The sequence below is a fragment of the Psammomys obesus genome, unplaced genomic scaffold (genome assembly GCF_907164565.1).
Source record: "Psammomys obesus unplaced genomic scaffold, mPsaObe1.curated_primary_1811, whole genome shotgun sequence".
In the NCBI taxonomy this organism is placed as follows: Eukaryota; Metazoa; Chordata; class Mammalia; order Rodentia; family Muridae; genus Psammomys; species Psammomys obesus.
This window is the reverse complement of record NW_026596064.1, coordinates 21,411,524-21,433,890: the sequence shown is the minus strand read 5'-3', so window position 1 is coordinate 21,433,890 and position 22,367 is coordinate 21,411,524. Positions and strand designations below refer to the sequence as shown.

At 35.4% G+C, this 22,367-nt stretch overlaps 1 protein-coding gene and 1 pseudogene across 9 annotated transcripts in view; both read right to left on the bottom strand.

Moving 5' to 3' along the window:
- The window catches only part of Zbtb20 (zinc finger and BTB domain containing 20), a 767,676-nt gene that overhangs the window by 458,462 nt on the left and 286,847 nt on the right, over positions 1 to 22,367 (bottom strand). The gene's annotated exons all lie outside the window — the stretch shown is intronic.
- LOC129689843 (60S ribosomal protein L3-like) lies at positions 5,464 to 6,648 on the bottom strand (annotated as a pseudogene).

The window sequence follows — 22,367 nt, the reverse complement described above, 5'->3', positions numbered from 1 at the left end:
TCACTGTTGGCGACTACATATCTTGGCCCAAAGATGGACCTGGAAGTCGGACCAGTTGTCTTTGATATGAATACTGCTCCTCTTCATTGCCACATGAACAAACCATTAACTCTCTCACTGAGCAGTAGGGCACAATATTAGAGCGAAATTGCTTGAAGGCAGGTCATTAAGGAGAGTGCAATACTCTGAGGGCACACTAAGATTGAGGAGCAGAAAATTAGGGCAGGGCCTTATTGTAATAAGCTGTAGCCCTTCTCTCTGCTTTTCAACTTCGAACTTTCATGTTCCAAACTACATGGAACCCACCTTTAAAATAACCTACGAAGCATGTGTTATCAATAAGAATAAATTTCTTCTGACATATCAGTTTCTCCTATCTTTTAAAAAGTTAATCTTAGGCAGTAGTAAAATTAACATCAGTGGTATATGTTCTAATAAGAATAAAACTATAAGGATTTATAGATCATAATCAATATTCAATGACACAGTGAGGTCAGTGTAAATTACAAAGCCCAGAGAAGGATTCTCTCTGCACATATCCTTCAGGAAAATAGCTCTGTACTTTGCACTAGATGCTTTTAAAGATTCCAAGAAGCAGCAAGGACCCTTTTCTACAATTTTCAGGGTCACAGATAAAGACCTTAGTCAAACAACAAAAACCATGAAGAATAGTGAAACAACACGGATTGTAGGAACAACTGAGTAGGAACAAAGATGGCTTCTGACCATTCTACCTCATTTTAAAATCCTCATTTAGACAGGAATTGAGACATCAGCTTACAACTGGGCCACCAGGCTTCACGGAAAGAACAAGACATACTTCAGTTCAGGAGGTCTGTTACCTCAAGCACTTCTCCTAATGTTCTCCCAAGTATTCTGCTCTGATTTAATCTTGCATGTTCACTAAATCTTTTATGGCTTATTAACTTTGACACTGTACATATCTGATTCTTATGTGACTGTGGTCAGCATAAAATGCTAATAGTGAAATTTGTTTTTCAATTTTCCTTTTGAAAAAATATTACGAAAATTTCAAACATGTGGAAGAGAAAAATGCACAGTGAGTGGGTTCCGTCCACTCCTAACATACTCAGTTTCTACATATTCTCCTTATCAGTTTTCCTTCCACCAGGTTATAAAAGACAATGCCAGATAACATATCACTCACCCATAGAGACTTTAGTATGCATTACTAAAAGATAACTTTTTATAAATCTAACTGACCTTTTTCACACCAAAAATAAAATGACTCTTTAATGTTAGTAAATGTTCTGGTGATGTCAAATAATAGATAGTACGATTCTTCCACTAGTATATTTCTTCTTTTGCAAGAATCCCATTCAAAATGTCAAACTTTACGGCTGTGCCATGTGCACTCAGTGTTTCTGGTCTGTGACAATTTTTGTTTTCCTTTACCTTAACAGTTTTGAACAAGATCAAATACTTCATGTTCTGTTACTGAACTAATACTGTCTATTAATTTCTCATAAATACACTGAAATTACGACTTTCAGAGATGCATACAAAAAGATTTATTATTATAATACTGGGCACTACATTCTGTCAACCTGACATGTCACTGAGGATATTAACCTTGGTTACTGGTTACAAGGTATCAGCCATTTTTCAGTTTTAATAAACATTTTTTATTTTATCACTATATTGAAGCATAATTTATAGGACATATTTCTGCGTCCCATGTCCTGTTACTGTGACAAGAAACACTGACAAAATCAACTTAAGAGAGAAACGGTTTATTCATCTTACAATCCCATGTTACAACTCATTATCACATGGGAGTCGAAGGAGCAGGAAGTTGGAATAGCTTGTCACAGTACATCCACAGACAGGAACACTGAATCAGTGCATGCATGCCAGCACTAAGCTCTTTTTCTCTCCATTGCATTCACCACGGGGCCCAGCCCATGATATGGTACAGTCCAAATTCACAGTAAGTCTTTCAAACTCAATGACCTCAATTCAGAAAATCCCTCACAGGAATGACCTCAGGCCTACCTAATCCAGAGACTATCTCACTGATACTCATTTCCAGGTGATTTTACATTGTGTCAAGGAGACAAGAAAAATAATGTCTTTATCACAACGTATTTATCCTTCCTATCAATAATCTTGAGTAAATCCAGAGGTATGCAACCATAAACACAACCCAGTTTGGGAATATTTTGTCAAATTAAACTTCCCTTCATATATTTTAGCTAAAGAGTGGAATTTGTATAGTGCAATCACATTTTTAAAGTCCATTTGTCAGCTAATGCACATTAAAGGCAGTTTCCATCTTTTGCATATTATAAATAAAATTGTGTAAACATTCATTATGTGCAAGTCTCTATGTGGATATATTTTTTTCATTTCTCTTTGGGATGCACTGAGAAGTGAAATTTTTAGATTCTCTGATACGGTTTATTTTAGTTGTTAAGAAGTTTCCAATATTCTGAAATAAACTATTAAATTTTGCAATCACATGAGCGGGGTAGGATTTCTCCACATCTTCATGAATACATTTTTACCGCATTTAAAAAAAAAAAAACAAAATTATAGCTACTATAGAAATGTGAAGGGGTACCTTCTGGTTTAAGTTTACTTTTCCCTAAGGTTACAATGTTGAGTATCTTTTCCTGTGTTTATTGCAATTCCTATTTCTTCATTAGTGAAATATCTATTCAAAACATTCATATTGTAAATTGGATTCTTTACCATACTATGGAATATTTCATTATATATTATAAGATAATTTATGATTTATAAATAACATTAGCAATTATAATAAATTGATTCGTAAATCTATTCAAAATTTATAGCTGTTTTCTTGTCTGTGGCTTATCACTTCATTTCTATCGTGAAGTTCTTAATTTTGCTGAAGTTCAAGTTATTGATTCATCTTTTTGGTAAACGCATTTTTACCAAAAAATGTATACCAGCATATAATGTTTCTTATTAAATTCACTCTCCATTCTCTTCCTTCTACCTTTTCCTCTATTCCTTCCAACTTCATGTGCTCTCAGTTTTAAAGTTCACAGTGTCTAATCAGTGCTGATTGTATATGCAAGGGTGTAGGACCATCTATGGGAGCATGGTTAGCCTTTCAGGGACAGCATATTTGAAGAAAACTCACTCGACCTTGTTCAGCAGCTATTAACTGCCAATAGAATCTCATGCAGGGCTTGGAATTCTTGACTGGTACTTTGGCTGGCTTCATCTTATTCAGGTGTTGTGCATTCAGTCACAGCCTCTGAGTTCACATGTGCAATTGTCCTACCATGCTCAACAAATAATGTTTCATTACAGATGTTCACTATTGCTGGCTTTTACACTCTTTCTGCCTTCCAGTCGTCAATAATCCCAGAATATTGAGAAAAAAGGTGTAATACTGAATGTGATACACTGACCAGCTATTATTGTCTGTATTAATCACCACCTTCTGAAATTTTTTTCTTTAATGAGGGTTAAGAGATGCACTAATCTATGGGTATAAAGATAGGGAGTTAGGGGACAGTTTAATACTATGTTCATTAAAAAAAAATAACAGTGTTAGATAGTGGCTTACTACTTCCATACCATTTATGACACTACTGCACAAGTGGGCATCTCTTGCCAGTCCAATTATTACTAGGAGTTACTCATTTTAAAATCAAGGCTTTGGTCTCATATCTAAGAACTCTTTCTGACAAAGTCATGAAGATTTTCTTCTGCAACATCTTCAAGTTTAATAATTCTAGCTCTTGAATTTAGGTACATAACTAATTTTTATGGAGAGTATGAGGCAAATATTTAAAATATAATAGTCATATAGTCTTTGCACGATACTTAGAATTGACAAATTACTTTGATACAGCATTTATAAAAGTCAGCTGACCAAAAATAAAGTTTAATTTTCTGGATTCTCAATTTCGTTCCATTGATCTACAAGCCAGTATCAGAGTTTCTTCCTTACTATAATCTGAATTGTAAATTTTAAGATAAGATAGTGTGTATAATCTAATTTTCTTTCCTTTTTAATAAGTAACTGAACTACTACTGCTTCATTTTCAATGTTAAAATTGGCTTGTTAGTTCTTCAAAAAAATTCTTTTTGATTCTATTGCAACTGGAATTTTTTGTAATTTCATTGTTGCTGGTATACAAAAAAAACCTGATTTCTGCAGTGAACTTGTACATAGTTACAGTTACTGTGCCAAACTAATTAGTTCATAAGTATGTTTATGTGTAAAACTTAATTTTCTATATGCCAGATTATACTATCTACAAATAAAAATCATTTTTATGTTTGACTTTTCCAGTGATTTCTGTCCCTTAAGGCTTCTTTTCTTTTCCTTTCTTTCTCTCTTCACTCCCTGTCTCATCATTTGAACACAAGTTTATGATACTGTCACATGCAGGAGGTCAGATCTGACAGCCTTGCCTCTTTTCAAATCTTAGCAGCAAGATTTCATGAGTACATTTGTATTATAAATTCTTCATAGATGTCTTCATGAGGTTGAGAAGTCTCTGTTACTAGTTTGTTGAGATTACTGTCACAAATAGAGACTGGATTTTTAAGCTGTTTATATCTATTAAGATGTTAAGTTTATATTCTATTAGTGTAATATTTTATATTACTTGATTACTGGATTTTAATTCAATCTAGCAGTTCCGGCAGTTCTGGGAAGAATCCTACTTGATCAGGGTGCACAAATGTTTTTCTATAATGCTGTATTTGAATAAGGTGTTGAAGATTTCGGTGTCTATTTTCAGTACAGCTATTGATTTTATTTTGCTGTTGTGGATATTTTTTTCTGTTGACTGCAAGGTAGTATCCTTATTTTTTAAGTGTTCTTTTTTCTCCACTATAGTCTGGAAAATTATGTGAAATATTTCTATTGTTTCTTTAGGCTTTGGTAGATTTATCACAGAAACCAAGCTGTCTCCTTTCCCTCTCTTCCTCCCCACCATTCCCCCTCCTTCTACTCTTCTCTCCTTCCCTCCACATTCTGTTTTTTTCTCTTGCCTTATCCATTTTATTTATCTACTGGTTACAAGCCTATCCAAGCTCAATATTTCTTACTAGGTTAGCCTTGTTAACCTGAGCATTTTCAGTCACTTCAACTGAATTGTTGATTGAAATTGGGATATCTCAGTCCCTAATTTTATCTTAGAATCCTTTTGATTTCCATGAGATTACATCTGACCACTTTCTGATGTTAAACTGTTTTATCTTCAGCTCTCTGGTGAGTATAGCTAAAGCTCTGTCAATATTATTAATTTTATCATTATTTTTGCTTTTTAAATTTTTATGGTTCTAATAAATTTATGTTCTTTTTTATGTTTCTCCTTCTTTCCTACCTTCCTTCTTTCCTTCCTTCCTGCCTCCCTTCCTCCCTCCCTTCCTTCCTTCCTCCCTTCCTTTCTTGCCATGGAAAAAGATGTTACAGAGACCCAACCAGCTGCACAAAGTGCTTCTGGCACATTAAGCTCCTTCATCCTCGGCAACCTGGTCTTTCTTGAATGCTCCAACGAATCCTTTCTTCTCTTCTGTAGTCTGGAAATGACCATGACCAAACTTGGAGGTGGTGTCAATAAACCAGCATAGACTTGCAGAGGGAGAGCCCTCCTTCTGGCTTTTCTCTACACAGCCTTTCAAGCAGCACAAAGTCACTGGTCACTTCAACATAACTGACAAAGCCACCCAGTAAGTTGATGCTCTTGTAAGATTGATCATAGTTGGCAGAAGCATTGTTCTTTATTAACCTCCATCTTTGATTACCTAGCCCTGACTAATCTTGTAGATTTGTTGATTATGGTAGCCTTTTTTGCTCAGCTCAAGACACACAGAAGGCCACACAAGCAGGGTACCAGGTGCCAGGCTCCAACACAAGCAACATTGTGCATCTCTAGGTGGGTATTTCAGAGTAGCTTCTCTGTAGGGCAGCAACCGGTGAACTTTTTGTATCTTTTACCTTTGGTCACCTTATAACAATCAATCATCTCATCCTGTCTAAACACTTGGTTAACAGAACCTGCTATGGAAGCCTCTCCTGGGCCCAGTCTAGCTTCTCAGCCCAAGAGCCCATATTCACCTGGACCTTCATCAAGGGTGCCTTGTTAGGTCGCAGAGGAAGGACACACATCTGAGTGAGGGTATTTATGTGGATGTGTATAGGCACTTAAGTGGATGCCTTGGCAGTACTACTTTGTGCTGTTGAAGTCTTCCTTCAGCTGTTAATTACCAATGTTGTCCTACCATTTCTTGCAATATTTGGTGAAGGTTTCTTCTTAGATTTGCGTGTGTTCTTGTAAAATTGCCTTTTACACTTATCACTGATGTGGTATGAAAAGACTGTCTTGAAGGTGCAGAGGCCTTGTGGGGTTTGCACATCCCCCACAATGCCCACAGCCACCACAGGTGGTGTCTCAGCAAACGTTATAGACTGCATGACTTCTTTTTGATCACCTTGGATCCTGTACTATCAACCTCCCAGATGATGCAGGTCATGCAAGCCTTGTAGCCTAGAAAGATTGTGAGGAGGAATGACTTGGAAGGGTCATCCTTGGGGAAGGTCTTCACTTTCCCACTATGAAGACTACTGTGATCCCGAGACAAGAAGCCCAAGGACCCATGCCTAGAAGCAGAAAATTACTGAGGAGACACCATGCCAGCAGACACAGCCAGCAGAAAATATTTTCTTTTCTAATTTATTGACTTCTTATTGCTATTAGTTTCTTTTTTTCTTTGGGCTAAATATACACTTACTCTGTATATTTACTTATACATGCTACTCATCTTTCTGTCACTATAATGAATCACATGTTAACTTATAAAGCTATAAAGATTATTTTCCCTTACATTTTGGGAGTTCCAATAAATGATACAAGTGAGCCCACTGACTGAAGACCCTAGAGTAGGCAGCATATCAGATGCTGCCAGACACTATGTTAAAGTAAACCCTCAGTTCATATGTCAGGGAACATAAGGAAACTGAGAACGAGCAATATCCCACAAGCCCTTGTAGGACGACAACTTCATAGACGAGGCCTTTCTTCTAGGCTCTGTCAAACCACCAAGATCATCCCTAGAAACTTTACCTTTAACAAGTGACTCATATTCAAACAATGGAACTAAATAATTACTCAGGACTCACTATCTGATTTATTTGGGTACATAATAGTCACGGTTTATTCTCAATTCCTTTTAGTTTAATTTTTCTTTAGTATGTACATATGATAAGTTTATTATTAATACATTTTCTTCATCTGAGAAACATTAATTTTATTTTCATATTTAAAGATAGTTTTACAAGATATAAAATTCTTAATTGATTAGTACTTCCTTTTGCTTTAAAACTTCTTTGACTTTTGGCTTTGTTTTTAGTAAGAATTCAGGTATTAATGAGTGGCTCTGCTGTATGTACTCAATCTCTCTCTTTTTCTCTGTTTGCAAGACTGTTTTTTCTTTCTTTTCACTTTCAAATAACTTGCAAACTTGAGAAGTGCTATTGTGTTTCTTCTGTGTGGAGTATGTATGAGCTTGTAAACTACATAAATTAGTATTATTCACCACATTTTGGACATTTGGGGGACATATTTTCCTACTTCCTGATTTCCTTTCTTCCTACAGTTTGGATGACGTATTTATAAATTTTATAGTAAATATAATCAATTTTGGCATTCCTCGATAACTGGGCATTGCCTAATTCTTTTCCTTGCAATTCAGTAATCTAGGTCCAGCAGCAAATAAATATGGGTATATATACATACATACATACTCATACATATACCTGTCACAAAGAAAAATTCTAAGATGGTGACACAGGTATAGAAAAATCATCTGCGGCCTGGACATCTGTAGAGAGTTTAAAGTTTGTGAAATGAGGCTCTCAAAATGCCTTTAAACTCTGTTACGATAGGTCTGAAGATTGGAATGTGGGTAGACTATATAATGATGAAGTTGTGAAACTTCTGTTATGAAAGATCAAGCATTGCTTTTTTAAAATATAGCTGAGAATACCTTCCCATACCAAAACCACTAAAATCATAGGAGTAAAGTTTCTGTTTAGGCACCAGCTTGACCTCCCCTTTTTTTTTCTCATAGCTTGTTTTTATTTATCTATTTTTTAAATTTTTTATTAATTACACTTTATTCATTTTGTATCCCCCCATAAGCCCCTCCCTCCTCCCCTCCCGATCCCACCCTCCCTCCCCTTTCTACATGCATGCCACTCCCCAAGTCCACTGATAGGGGAGGTTCTCCTCTTCTTTCTGATCTTAGTCTATCAGTTCTCATCAGAAGTGGCTGCTTTGTCCTCTTCTGTGGCCTGATAAGGCTGCTCCCCCCTCAGGGGGAAGTGATCAACGAGCAGGCCAATCAGATTATGTCAGAGGCAGTCCCTCTTCCCATTACTATGTAACCCACTTGGACACTGAACTGCCATGGGCTACACCTGTGCAGGGGTTCCAGGTCATCTCCACGAATAGTCCTTGGTTGGAGTATGAATCTCTGGGAAGTTCCCTGTGTTCAAATTATCTTGTTCTGTTGCTCTCCTTGTGGAGTTCCTGTCCTCTCCAGCTCTTACTATTTCCCACTTCTTACATAGAATTCCATTCACTCTGCCCATCAGTTGGCCATCAGGCTCAGCATCTGCTTTGACAGTCTATACTGCAGAAGCTTTAGCCATACCACTCCTAGGCATATACCCCAAAGAGGCGCAAGTACACAAAAAGGACATTTGCTCAACCATGTTTGTAGCAGCTTTATTTGTAATAGCCAGAAGCTGGAAACAACCCAGATGCCCCTCAACTGAAGAATGGATGCAGAAACTGTGGTACATCTATACAATGGAGTATTACTCAGCAATGAAAAATAAGGAAATCATGAAATTTGCAGGTAAATGGTGGGACCTGGAAAGGATCATCCTGAGTGAGTTGTCCCAGAAGCAAAAAGACACGCATGGTATATACTCACTCATATAAACATACAATGTAGAATAAACCCACTAAAATCTGTACATCTAAACAAACTAAGCAAAAGAGAGAACCCTAACTAAAATGTCCAATCCCCATCCTGAAAGGCAAAGAGGATGGACATCAGAAAAAAAAGAAAATAGGAAACAACCTCAGAACCTGCTACAGAGGGCCTCTGAAAGCCAGAAGAAAACAGGAAACAACCTTGAGACCTCCCCATTTTTATGAGCTGTGTGGGTGTAGTTTTCAGCAAAGGGGCCTTGTGTTCAATTTGTGGAGAGCAGCCTATTGTCTTGGAAACACCTGGAGTTGTTTGGCAAGTTCCATCAGACCCATTTGGCCAACAATAAAAATGGATGTAACCCAGTCACAGTACTGAAAGTGACAAGAGCTGGCCTGTTGAAACTACTCCCCATTATTTGGAGACTCTACTACAATAGCCTTCATATATTTCCGGATGTTTCTACGGTACTAGGTTTCCTTCCCACTCCTCAAACGATCCTCATTTCTACATGTCTCTCCTTGCATTCCCTCCCTAAACTCTATTTCTTCTTTGCCTTTCCACCTGATTCTCCCATTCCAGTCCCCAGCCCCTCCAGTCCACCCATCTACTCTTATTTTATTTTCCCCTCCAAGAGAGATCCATGCTTTGGTGTTTTTAAAAACTCAGTTATGTTATATTAACATGTTTTTTGTTTTAATCCCAGGTGTGGGATATGGGGCTGATTCAGACTGTCCACAGCAGCAAACTATTTGCTGTCAGCTCTGAGATGGGCTCTTTGAAAGCTACAGATAGTTCAATTTGGTGGACTCCAGGAAGGGAATAAAGGCCAGAGACCAGGGAGAGAAGGGAGGTCAGAAGGGAAGAAGAATGCCAGTGCTCTCCCCTGATGCTCCTCGTTGCAGTTGATGCAGTTTGATGAGAAGATGTTGGAGACATCCTGAAACAAAGATTGGAGTTGCCTCAATGAACCTGATGACCCTCACCAACAGGAAGCAGCTAAAGAGAACTAAGCACTGGTGTTGGGGTGATGGAACAGATTGGAATGGAGAAGAGAGAAAAGGGCATAAGAAACGTAAATAGAACAGAATTTAATAGTACGCCAATATCCATGTGCTACACTACATGCACCAGTCTTTTCCTCTATATCTAACCTCTCTAGGTCTGCAGATTATAGCTTGGTTATCATTCGCTTAAGAGCTAATATCCACATACAAGTGAATACATACTATACTTATCTTTCTGGGTCTGCACTCCAAACTCAGGATGAGTTTTCTAGTTCCATCTAGTTCCCTCTATATGTCTATAAATTTCATGATGTCGTTTTTTAAAACAGCTGAGTAATATCCATTGTGTAAATGTACTGCACTTTTTTTTAAACCCATTCTTCTGTTGAGGGTCATCTAGCATGTTGTTTCCAATTTCTAGCTATTATGAACACAACAGCAATGAACGTGGTTGAGTAAATGTCCTTTTGGCAGAATAAAGTGTCCTTTGGTTGCCCAAGAGTAGTATAACTAGATCTTTTTTTGTTTTGTTTGTTTGTTTTTTGTTTTTTTTTTGTTTTTGTTTATATCTTGATATAGACCAGCTCCCATCTTTCTGAGAACTTGCCATACAGATGAACCTGCCAAAAGTGGCATGTTTGCAATCCTACCAGCAATGGAGCAGTGTTCCCCTTATTTCCTATCTTTGAAAGTCTGAGCTGTCACTGTGTTGATCTTAACCATTCTGACTGGCTTAAGAATTAATCTCAGAGTAGTTCTGATTTGCATTTCCCTGATGACTAAAGATGTTGGACATTTTTTTTTTTCGGTTTGTTTTACTTTTCAGCCATTTGAGTTTCCTCTATTGAGAATTCTCTTCTTTGGTCTGTACCACATTTTTAAGTTGGATTATTTGATTTTTATATCAAATTTCTTGAATTCTTTACATAATTCAGATATTAGTCCTCTATCATATGTGGAGTCAGTAGAAAACTATTCCCATTCTACAGTCTGCTGCTTTGTCTGATTGATGATGTTGTTTGCCTTACAGAAGCTTTTAAGTTTCATGAGGTCCCAATTATTAACTGTTGATCTTAGCACCTACATTATCAATGTTTTATTCAGAAAGTTTTCTCCTCTACTAATGAGCTCAAGGCTACCAAAGAGCATCATAAACATTATACTAACCACAACACTTTTGACATATAATCTTGTCCTTCCTGCAAAACAAGCAATGGCAATGATGGCACAAAGCTTTTAGGAGTAACCAGTCAGCATTTAATTCAACTTAAGACCCATTCCATAAGTTAGAACCCATACTCAACACTGCTTGGGTGACCAAGAACCAGAGGCTATATAACCCAGAGACGTAGGAAAAAAGCATATACTATTGGATGCAAATAAAATAAAAAACAATGATAAAATGACTAATGATACTCTGCTATACTCATAGATCAATACCTTATTCAACCATCACAAGAAAGAGTTCCTCCTGCAACAGACAGGAAAAAATACAGAAACCCAAAGCCAGAAATTATGGAGAGAGAGAGAAAGAGAGACCAACAACCTTGGAACATGCAACTCTAAATGGGATCTCTCCATCAATGCCTCCACTCAGAGCTCAGGGAAGCCTGCAGAAGAAGAATCAGAAAGAGCATAAGAGCCAGAGGTCATGGAGGACACCAAGAAAATAAGTTCCTCTAAAGAGACAATGCAAAGTTTATATGAACTCACAGAGACAGAAACAGCAAGCAGAAGGCATACAGAAGCCTGCAAGCAGGTCCTCTGCATATATATTATAGCTTTCAGTTTAGTATTTTTATGGGATTTCTGAGCAGGTGATGAGTGAGTCTATGATTCTTGTGCCTGTACTTGCTCCTCCCTCTTTTTTTTTTCCTGTTGTCCTGCTTTGTCCAACTTCAACATGATGGGTTTTGATTTCTCTTATATTTTATTTTGCTATGTTTTGCTGTTACCTCTTAGAGACCTGTCCTTTTCTTTTTTAAATAAAATTAAATATTCAAAAATTTTCAATTTATTCTTCTCTCACACATCAGGACCACAGTTTTCCGTCCCTCCACTCCTCTACTTCCTCCCCTACATCCCATCTTCCATAGATCTACTCCTCTTCATTTTCCCTTGAGATATAAGCTGAACAAGGCCTAACAAGATTCAAGAAGACCAGGCACAAACCCTCAGAATCAAGGCTGGATAAAGCAATCAAAAAGGGTTCCAACAGCAGGCAAGAGTCAGAGGCTTCTCTACTCCCATTGTTAGGAATCCCATAAGAACACCAAGCTAAACAACCATAACATATATTCAGAGAACCTGGTGTGGCTCTGTGGTTGCCACTTCAGTCTCTGTGAGCCGATATGAACCTTGAAGCCTGTTCTTTTCTAAGAGAGACAGAAAGGGAGTGGATCCAGATGGGAGAGGAGATGGGAAGCAGCTGGGAGAAGCAGATGGAGAAGAAACTGTAATCCAGATATATTGTATGAAAAAGAATCTGCTTTTAATAAGAGGGAAAATAAATAAATTAATAGGCTAAGTAAAAAGATATATATATCACATAGACATACATGTATAGTTGAGAGAATCTACTCACTAAGAAAGGCTGGAATTATACTGGCTCATCATGAGATTCTGAGGAATTTAGAGTTATACTGAGCTGAAATATTTTAATCAATTTAAAAGAACACAGCATACAATATAGACTTAATATCATACAGAATCATAGCTTTGGTATCTCTTCAAGTAGGTCCAAATACTTAAGGTTTCTACATATGCTCTTACTATCATGTCTAATGATGTTCTGTGCTCACACAAGGCATATTTTTCAGGAATATATTAAAAAGATATTCTCCATAGTAACTAAAAAATGATAAATTATGAAGTTCATATATAGAAAGAGAGAATAAAGTTCACTGTAAATGTGACTTTTTCTTTAAATGAAGTTCCACAATAAAAGTCTTACATAGAACATTTATCACATGAATAGATTTACAAAATCATTGATATCGCATGAGATGAAATAAACACATAGTATGTGCTTCTAGAAATTTTCAAAACTTATACTTTTTTCTGAACCAAAACAAATGCTTCATGCTTAGTAAATGTCACAGAAATGAAGACTTCATACACCAACCTTGATGTATGAAGATGTCACAGCTATAACTATCACTTTTTCCCTAAGAACCTGCACCTGTGAAGATTACTGACTCCATTTTACAAAGAAGAAATATAACTCATAATAAGACCCTGAAATATCACATACAAGGCTCAAACTCTGAGTAAGCCGGAATCTGGAGTATGATGGAAGTTTATTACCTTGTATGACATGGTTATCACTTAAGTCAATAGCCAAGCTATTATAACAAAAATTCAGAGCCTGCCCAGCCCACTTACTTTTAGACTAGAAAGGCAATGGAGACAAATATTAAAATGGCTTTTCGGTCCTCCAAAGTGGAAATTCTGTGGTTAGTCTCTCAGGCAAAGTAGGTAGATATTTCTTCTGCTGTGTATTTTGTTAGGCTCTGTAACTTCTATTGGAGGATTCAACTGAATCCCAAAGAGATGGTTGCTTTTAATATTAACAAAGAATAGCTGCATTTGAGATACTCTACAATTTATTGTCATCAAATGACAGCCAAAGTTAAAACTTAAAACAGAATATATGGAAAACTTCCTGAAAAATTTTGTAGCCCTTCCAAGTGAGTTTAGTACCTACATACACTAAAGAAAAATCCAGAGTGAGATATTTGTCTGATCTGAGTCTCTTAACAGTGAAATACTAAAATGTTTCTTGTAAATATATCTCTTCCAACCCTTAGTATTTGCAGTGCATGTTTTCAAAAAATATATGGTGGAGTCCAGTGCTTCCAAACATGCATAATAACCACAAGAGACATTTTGTTCTTATATATGTGGTGTATGTGTGTGTGCATGTGTGTCCAGGTGTGCTTGGCCATGTACATTTGAGGTCTGTCCCATTTGATCTTCACCTCCTTGATTTTGAGTCAAAAGTGTCTCACTGAATTTGGATCTTGTCCCCTGGTAAATACAAGCTCTTACCATTCCTTTTGGTTGCTCACCAGTCCTGGATGAAGATACACCTTTGTTATAAGATATAAAGAAATAAAGCTGGAACTGACCTGGAAGCTTCTTCCCTTCTGCCTAGCTCTCATAGTGACAAAAGGTGCTATGTACTTTGCCATGGGAGGAAAGTTATCAAGGTCCTAGCCAACTGTGAATCCCGCAAACAACAATGCAAATCAAGTTTGCCCAGCAAAATATGTCCACTGGCACAATACTGACTATTATGGGATATCCAGTCACTGTATGGATTGGATTTGAAGTCTCTCCACAGGAAGATATTCATTCTGGGTACTGTAAACCCAGTCAAAACCCCACAGCAGAAAAGATTTAAGTCCAGATGAAAACTAAACAGCTGTTTAGTCAGTCATGGTGCTACAATGCTTTCTTAATATCCATATTTCTATGCATAGACAAATGTTACACCAAGACTCACCAGCAAAGCTTCTTTTTGCAATGAACTATGGAGAATGAGGACCCGTGTGCTGAATAAGTGATGACAATATGCCAAGCCCTACACAGAACACGTAGACGGTCTGCTCTAACACTCAGGCATAAATGCAGGAAAGGGGTGGAAAAAAAATAAGAGTAGAAAAGTTAAAAAAAAAAAAGGAAGAACAGGAATTGCTCTCTGTTGAACAAGACAGAGCCACTGCAATCATGACTTCAAAGCAGTTTTAGTTGCCAGCCTTGGATCTGGGCCTATTATCAGTCTATTATAGATTGGAAGATTCACGGGGCCACACTTGACCCTGGTGAATTATTGATTGCCGAAGGAGCCATTGACTTTATTTGTGTACTCTAGCTAAGCTGAAGGCTCTGATGGGTAGTTCAAAACCCAGACCACACAGATGGCCCATATCAAATATAGTGGTCATAAGACAAAATCAAAAGACTTCATGAATATGAGAAAGGGTCTGGTAAGGTGACAGTGTAATAGTGGTGAGAGAAAGAGAACAGGATGAGATGAGAGTAACTAAATTATATATATATATATATATATATATATATATATATATATATAAAATAATATAAAAACAATGAGGGAAAATAATGGAATGCATAAAAATGTATAAGAAAAAATTATAAGCGTCAACAATCTGATTGTACAATAATAATCACCACTAGTGTAATTTCAGATGCTATTCCAATGAGATACATTTCTTAATTTTTTTTATTAATTACAGTTTATTCACTTTGTGTCCCAGCTGTAGCCCCCTCCCTCGTCCCCTCTCAATTCTTTCCTCCTTCTCTAATCTCCTCTCATGTGCCTCACGATCATGTGGAAGGAAACACATTACCTAATAAACCATCTTCTAGCCCCAGTGAAGTAAATCTTAGCACCAGTTTGATTTTGCCAAATTTGATTTATTGATTTATTGCATGTCACTAAATTGCCTCCTCATCTCACTATTTGTATGTACTAAAACAAATGAGAGATTTCTACACTAATTATTTCTAAAGTTAATATAATAATTAATCAAGTAGCATTATATCCCATGGGCTTGATATCATCAACTTTTAAATAACTTTTTACCAATTGTTACTTCATATATTTTGTTTGATCTTATATTTTCCTGTGGGGAATCCTAATTTTGTATATAGAGAAATGTACCATTACACCGATATTATAAATTTTCTCAGAAATAATATGGAAATTAACATTTGCTTCTCAAGAGAAGCAAAGTGGCATATTTGAAACTGAAGCATTAGAGGAAAAAAGTGCATTATAGTAAAGACAAATTGTTTTAGGAAGCATTTTTATTTCTGCATTTTCATTCCTGTTATATTTACTATAGTACTACAATAGTAATATGCACAATTAAATGTGAGATATGCTTATAATGTTTAAGTGCTATAAAAGCCCCAATGCATATTTCTCCGGAGTCTAATCCAATTCTGTTTGAGGAGTTATCTTCTGTCTATGCACTCTGTTATGGAGAATTATATCACATCCCATGGCTCAGATTATCTACAATTCATAAAATACTTTAAAAAACTGTTATGAAGTAGGTTCTGTTAAATATTCATAAAACGCCTTCTTCACTTGGTTCAGTACAGAAACACACTACATATCAATCTGTGTTCCATCAGACAGTTGCTTCAATATAGTAAGTTGGGTAAATAGAGGAAGTGTGCTATGCATAATTTATTTACATTTTAACAAGACCTCAAGCAAATGATACCACACAGGAGGCTCTTAGAGTAGGGGAATTGGTGGCTGAGAAAGGCCTTGAAGTTTGGAAGCTATATTGTTTAATCAATAGTATTACTTATATATCAATGTAAAATAACAGCTCCAAAGGGACAAGTATGTGGTTTGTGACAAATATCATTTAGTGCCAGCAATTAGAGTTTAGAAGGGATAATTTTTTTTTTACAAAATATAACATTTTAAGACTATATAATGAATGCTAGAGTTTAAAATGTTAACCTCTATAAAATTTTAAAAAATAATATAAGTCCAAAAAATGAAACCATTCTCCTTTGATACATCAATATTTCTTGCCAGCACCCCTTTTAGTAGACATGCTAACTTTGTATCAGCATACAGACTCCTCCTACTTTGCATGCCAATTCTTTAGTTAATGATTTTATAACACTGGAAGATATTTGGAAAGCAAGGATTTTAGTTTATATTAGTCTTATTTCTATGCAACATCACCTTTTATTTGAAAACAATTGCGTTAGTTTAAATAGACCCTTGTGAAAGTTTTTTTAACAAAATATAAGAATATAGTAATGAAAAAATAAGAGACAGCATATGAATTAGAAGTGCACATCCAGTTGAAATCAAGTGTTGTAATCGTGTAAGGAATTGTCACCAGTAATACTGTGTGGGTTCGTGTGCATGTATCTGTCTAGACAATGTAGTTCCAACGAAAAAAAGATAGAAATACATTGTTAATTATAAGAAAGCTTTGAGTAAATGTGAATTAAAATATGTTCTATGTCTTTCAATTGGAGCTTCAAATTTATCAGTCTGTGGAATATAAACTTGAAATCAGGTCTAATAGTTGAACAAAATGGAATTATTATTTACTTTATCAATATTAACAAAGTATATTTATCTTAACCTTAACTATGAAAAAAAGTATTGCCATACATATAATCAAGAAGTATGCTTCCTATAACAATGATCACTTAAATGATTTGAAAATTTTTAATTAATACACTGGACTTTTAATCAGAATTTTAAAAGACTAAACCATTATTGAGTGCTGATAATCAAATTGCCTTGAAAACTCAATGCAACTTCAAATAAACTACTAACAGCTAAGTAAAAGAACTAGAGTTAAATAATAAAAAATAGTAGACAGATTTTCTATTGAAAATTGGGAAAGTAGAATTCATACAATCCCAAATCATAACAAGAAATGTTTCATCTATACTGAGGAATTTAAAGAAACAGGAAAGTAAGATAATAAGATTGACTTGTAAATAGAACAATTCATAATGGAAAATACTATATAGTTCTGAATATGAATGCTGAACACTAAAATTAAGTTATAGATTTAACAAAATTCTACTGAAACATTTTATGAACTCCGTGATGAGAAGTAATTATGAAAAATATGTAGGTGACAGTATTAAAAATATCTTTGAACAGAGTGAAACAGCTGTTGAGGTGGATTGTAAACCTGGAATGCTAGCACTTGGGAAACACTGGGATTAGAATTTGAAGGCCACCCTTAGTGACACGGCAAGGTCAATTACAGCCTGAATTATGTGAGACCCTGTCACGAAAAAGCAGAGAGGGAATGAGGGGAGAAAAGGGGAGAGGAAAGAAGAAAAATGAGAGAAAAAATAAAGTCTTCTAGCTAATAAATACATAAACTGTGAAGGTGTAAAAGATGAACCAGGGGTCTGTAGAAGATTCTAATGCAGAGTGTGAGTGATGGTGATGATGGTAAGGCAAAGACTAACCATTCACACACAATTAAGGAAGATGCTGATTTCATACCTTAGGCAACAATGACATTTAAAGAAATAGAAAATAAATAAAGTAGAGGTATCATAATACTAAAAAAAAAAAAAAAAGTTGGGTCGTTACCCAATATCAAACTGCTGAGTAATGTAACAACAAAGGACAATGTAACAACTACCTATAAGAGTATTTAAATTTTTCTCACATCAACAGTAGCAAAAACAATAATATGGCATATGAAAAATAGGACAAACACTTTTGTACAATGTTTGAGAAAGTTAATGACTTAGCATTTAAAGAGCCTGACAAATCAGCAAGATGACAGTACGAAAGGACACAAGCAAACTCTTTATTGAAAGGAGGAAACAACGGCAAATAAGTTATCTGAGAAACATGCTACTTCTGTGTTCATCAAATGGATGTGAATCAAAACAAAAGAAACCTGGCTTTGTTTGCCAAATTGACGAATAGCAATAATATTCGAAGGTAGAAAGTTATCTAGAAAAATCCTTTCACATACAATTACGGGAATGTTATCCAAAAAAACCTTGAATGCACACTCTCTAACCCAGAAATTCACATCTATAGAAAGATGGAGCCTCTGAGCAGAAGAAATCATGGTCAAAAGCACTTTAGTGTTAAACACAGAGATTGATTAAAAACTTTCTTATACAGGGTACAATAATTTGAAAGTATTGATAGTACAAACTGTATAACAACTATCATCTAAATATTGATGCTAAGAAATCACAACAAAAAACAGTGATCCAAACTTTATTTAAAAACTGACATGCAAACACATATACTTAGAGCTGTGCATAAAGTTTGAAGGAAGTAGGGAAAATTTTAAAAACATCTCTAATTAATGGTGACAACGAATTTAAGATTTAATTTAGTTGCTTTAATCTCTTTCCAAATTCCCTTTAATAAGCATATTTCACATTTTTATCTTAGAATAAATACTTTGATTCGAACTGATTTATATGTGTTCAGAATCCACTCAAGGCAAAATAGCAAATATTAAATAAAAATAAAATAAAAGTCATTTGTCCTGTATATCTGTAATTAATGAAAGGTTCTTTTATCTATGAATTTTCCTCCACAGGTTTTTTTCCCTTTTTGTAAGATGCTTCTATTGACCTCATTAATTTTTCTTTTTTCTGAGTAACACAATACTCTGCCTAAACTAAAGAAAATAAAATCACATCAGATTACAAGATAACATGTAGATTTTTTTAGCACCCTGATGCCCTTTCCTTTGTCTACTAATAAGTGAGATTCATTGTCACTAGCCACAATTATAGCGGTACAAAGTTCAAGAATATACAACCCAAAAATGTTCACTTAGCCTATTCAGCCAATGCCAAGAGCTCTTTCTAACTAACTTGACCAACAGAGAATAGTATATTTGTTTTGTACACTTTTTTGGTCTGGAACACCAATGTGTCTAGTATTTTCAAAGTAACAATGGCTAATATGTGAATTTTTACCAATGCTTAAAAATAGCTGCCAAAGTCAAGACATGTAATAACCTTCTAAGTTTGTTGGCTCCATATTGTGTTTGAAGGCACACCCCCTCCAAACGTCTGCACTCACCATCTGCTACTGATCCACAGAATAATGCACTCAAGTCTGGTGTTGCTTGGCATAGGCAAAGACAGTCAATGTCCAATTCCATCCAGACATGTGCACCATATCAGGAACCTTATGACACAATCCTCAACATCTAAGCAGTACTTTCAGGCCCCGCTAAACATCAATCAAATAGGTATGACAGTCAAGCTGATAGACAAAATCTAAGCCAATCCTACATACCTACTGTCTCTAGATCTCTCCAGTGTGCCTGCAGCTCCCCTTCCATTAAGATGATAGCTTTGGCTTAGGCTTTCATGCCAAAAGAAGTCCATGGAGTCACTCTGGCAAGAAGAAGGGTCTATATCAATGTCAACAACAACTTTCTTGCTGTCGACCCTACCATCTGTCCCCCTGCTCCCCACCTACTTTACTTTATGTGGACCTTGATGAATGATATTTACATAGTCCAAGATTCTAGTTTAGCCAACCTTTGCAGATGGGGTCAACATGACTGCCCTCTGGGCCAAACTCCCCAAATGACATAACTGATTGGTTTCCTGGAGAATGCCTTTTTGCAAATACGGTATCATAAAAAAAATAATAATCCCAACTAGGTTTTCAGAATTTGAGTTTATGAAAAATGTGATATGTTCAATTCTTAGTGAAGATGACTTTTTAAGATGACTGATAGAGTATAGATAAATTTTACTTCAACAATATGTGTAAATGAAATAGAACTGATGAATGAAAATAAAACTCAGTATTTTTTTAGATATGTTTCATGTAGGTTTGAGAAAAATATGATAAAAATTATAAAAAACATAGCAGCAACACAGAAGTGAAAACACCATCTTGAATTAGAAGCAACAATAGTAGAAGATATGTGTATGCTAAGTGGAATGTAATAGTTTATGTACCTCTTCTCCAGAAGTTGTAGCATTTACAGTATTCAGGTAGAATTGCAACACTTAATAGAATGGTAAGCACCAGGAATTAGTAGTTTCTGAATAAATCACATTTTATATTAAAAATATTTGGAATAAATTAATATTTACTTAATGTAGTAAATAAAATTATTATGTTTAGGATAAATGTAAGAACAGTCTCAACTAATTAATTAAAAATACACTCATAACTGAGCCTAATGTCATATGAAACAACAGAAAATCTGAGAAAATATACCAGTACCAACCCCAGTCAATTTAATATGTTAAAATTAAGTCTATTTTTTCTTCAAGGGAAGCTAAATGTCTTTCTATAATGGACTCCAGGCTCACCAAAAAATAAACACAAAGCAAATTCCCTACCTAAATCCAGAGTTTAACACTTGAAACATTAGGCAATTTATGTAAGGAATAACTAAAGGTAAATCTTCACCATTAACAAGAAAATAAATGTGAAAATATTTTCAAAACTGTAAAGTTATATACAGTTTATATACTACTCAGTGTCTACCATAATACTTTACGCACAGTATACATTTACTAAACGTTTGTAGAACTGAACATAATTTAAATGAAAAGAGTGTTAAAGCAGACTGAAGTAGATATAATTCAGGTCTTCTCAAAATTATGAGAACATACTCATCAGATTAATTTAATAGGTTTATCGGTTGTCTTTGAGTTAAAAAATCAAGAAGAGCTATTACTATATTTAAAGAAAACACCGTGGAATTCTCTTGAGAGAAATCACAGAGGAATAAAAAGATACCTTTTATTCCCTGTATCTATAAATTTTCTAGTATTTTTCAGTCAACTAAGATAATGACAGAGAAATTCTATATAAAACCTGAACTTAAAATGTCCTGGCCTAATCATCTGGCTAATCTCTTAGACTTTTTCTGAAATATGCTTCTATGCCATTGTCTATGGGAATTCTCCCACTGATTAACACAGAGAGTGAGAACTTGGCCTGTGCTCTATGGTACCATTGAAATGTGGCCACCTGAGGCATGTGGGGAGGGCATCCAGCTGGCACACCACATGTTGCCCTGGAGTGGTGCACAATGAGAGGGAGATTTTGGCTAAGAATACCTGGGCAATCTCTACAAAGGTCCTGACTATGAAAAGGACTTCGGCATCATCATTGTCTCATGAGTGCAATATGAGCCAAAGAAACTTCTCTTTCTATGTTTATATACTATCAAGAAAAAAAGCTCTTATAGGAAAAATCAAAGAACTCCATGAAAGGAAAAATCTGGCCCATTGATACCAGACTTTGAGTATAAAATTTTCTGAAAACTTCTCATATTGTAAAAACTGGTGCTAAATTACATTGTAGTCTTGAATATAAATTAAAAAGTACAAAGCTCCCTTAAATAAAGAATGTAGGAACATACCACAAAAATTTGTTACCTGTACAGCTGTTGCACTTTACATTATAACACAATTATACAATTTAATATTCATATACTACACATTTAAGAAGTTTGTTGTTTTATTTTATTTTATACAATTTATGAGAAAGAAATTCCATGCATTTGAGCTGCAATTACAATGAGACAATTTTGTCAATTTTGAGTCTTTTTCAAAACACCATACGTGATTAAAACACATAATGCACTAGTATTTTTGCCAATTTTTGTTTTTAAACTAAAGCTGTTTTTGAATTACACAAGCAAAGCACAAAATCAGAATTTCAAAACTAGAGAACATATTTAAGAGTAAGTTTTAAAATATAGCCACTTGATTCTTGGTTGGACTAACTTCGAGAGACAGGAGTGTTTTTGTGAGATTCCAGTGGGGTAACTGGGGTAGCTAGGAAACGACCCTCTGGGTAAGAAGGAAGCATATATGCCATTTTCATTAAGTTTTATTTAGAGTTTTCACACT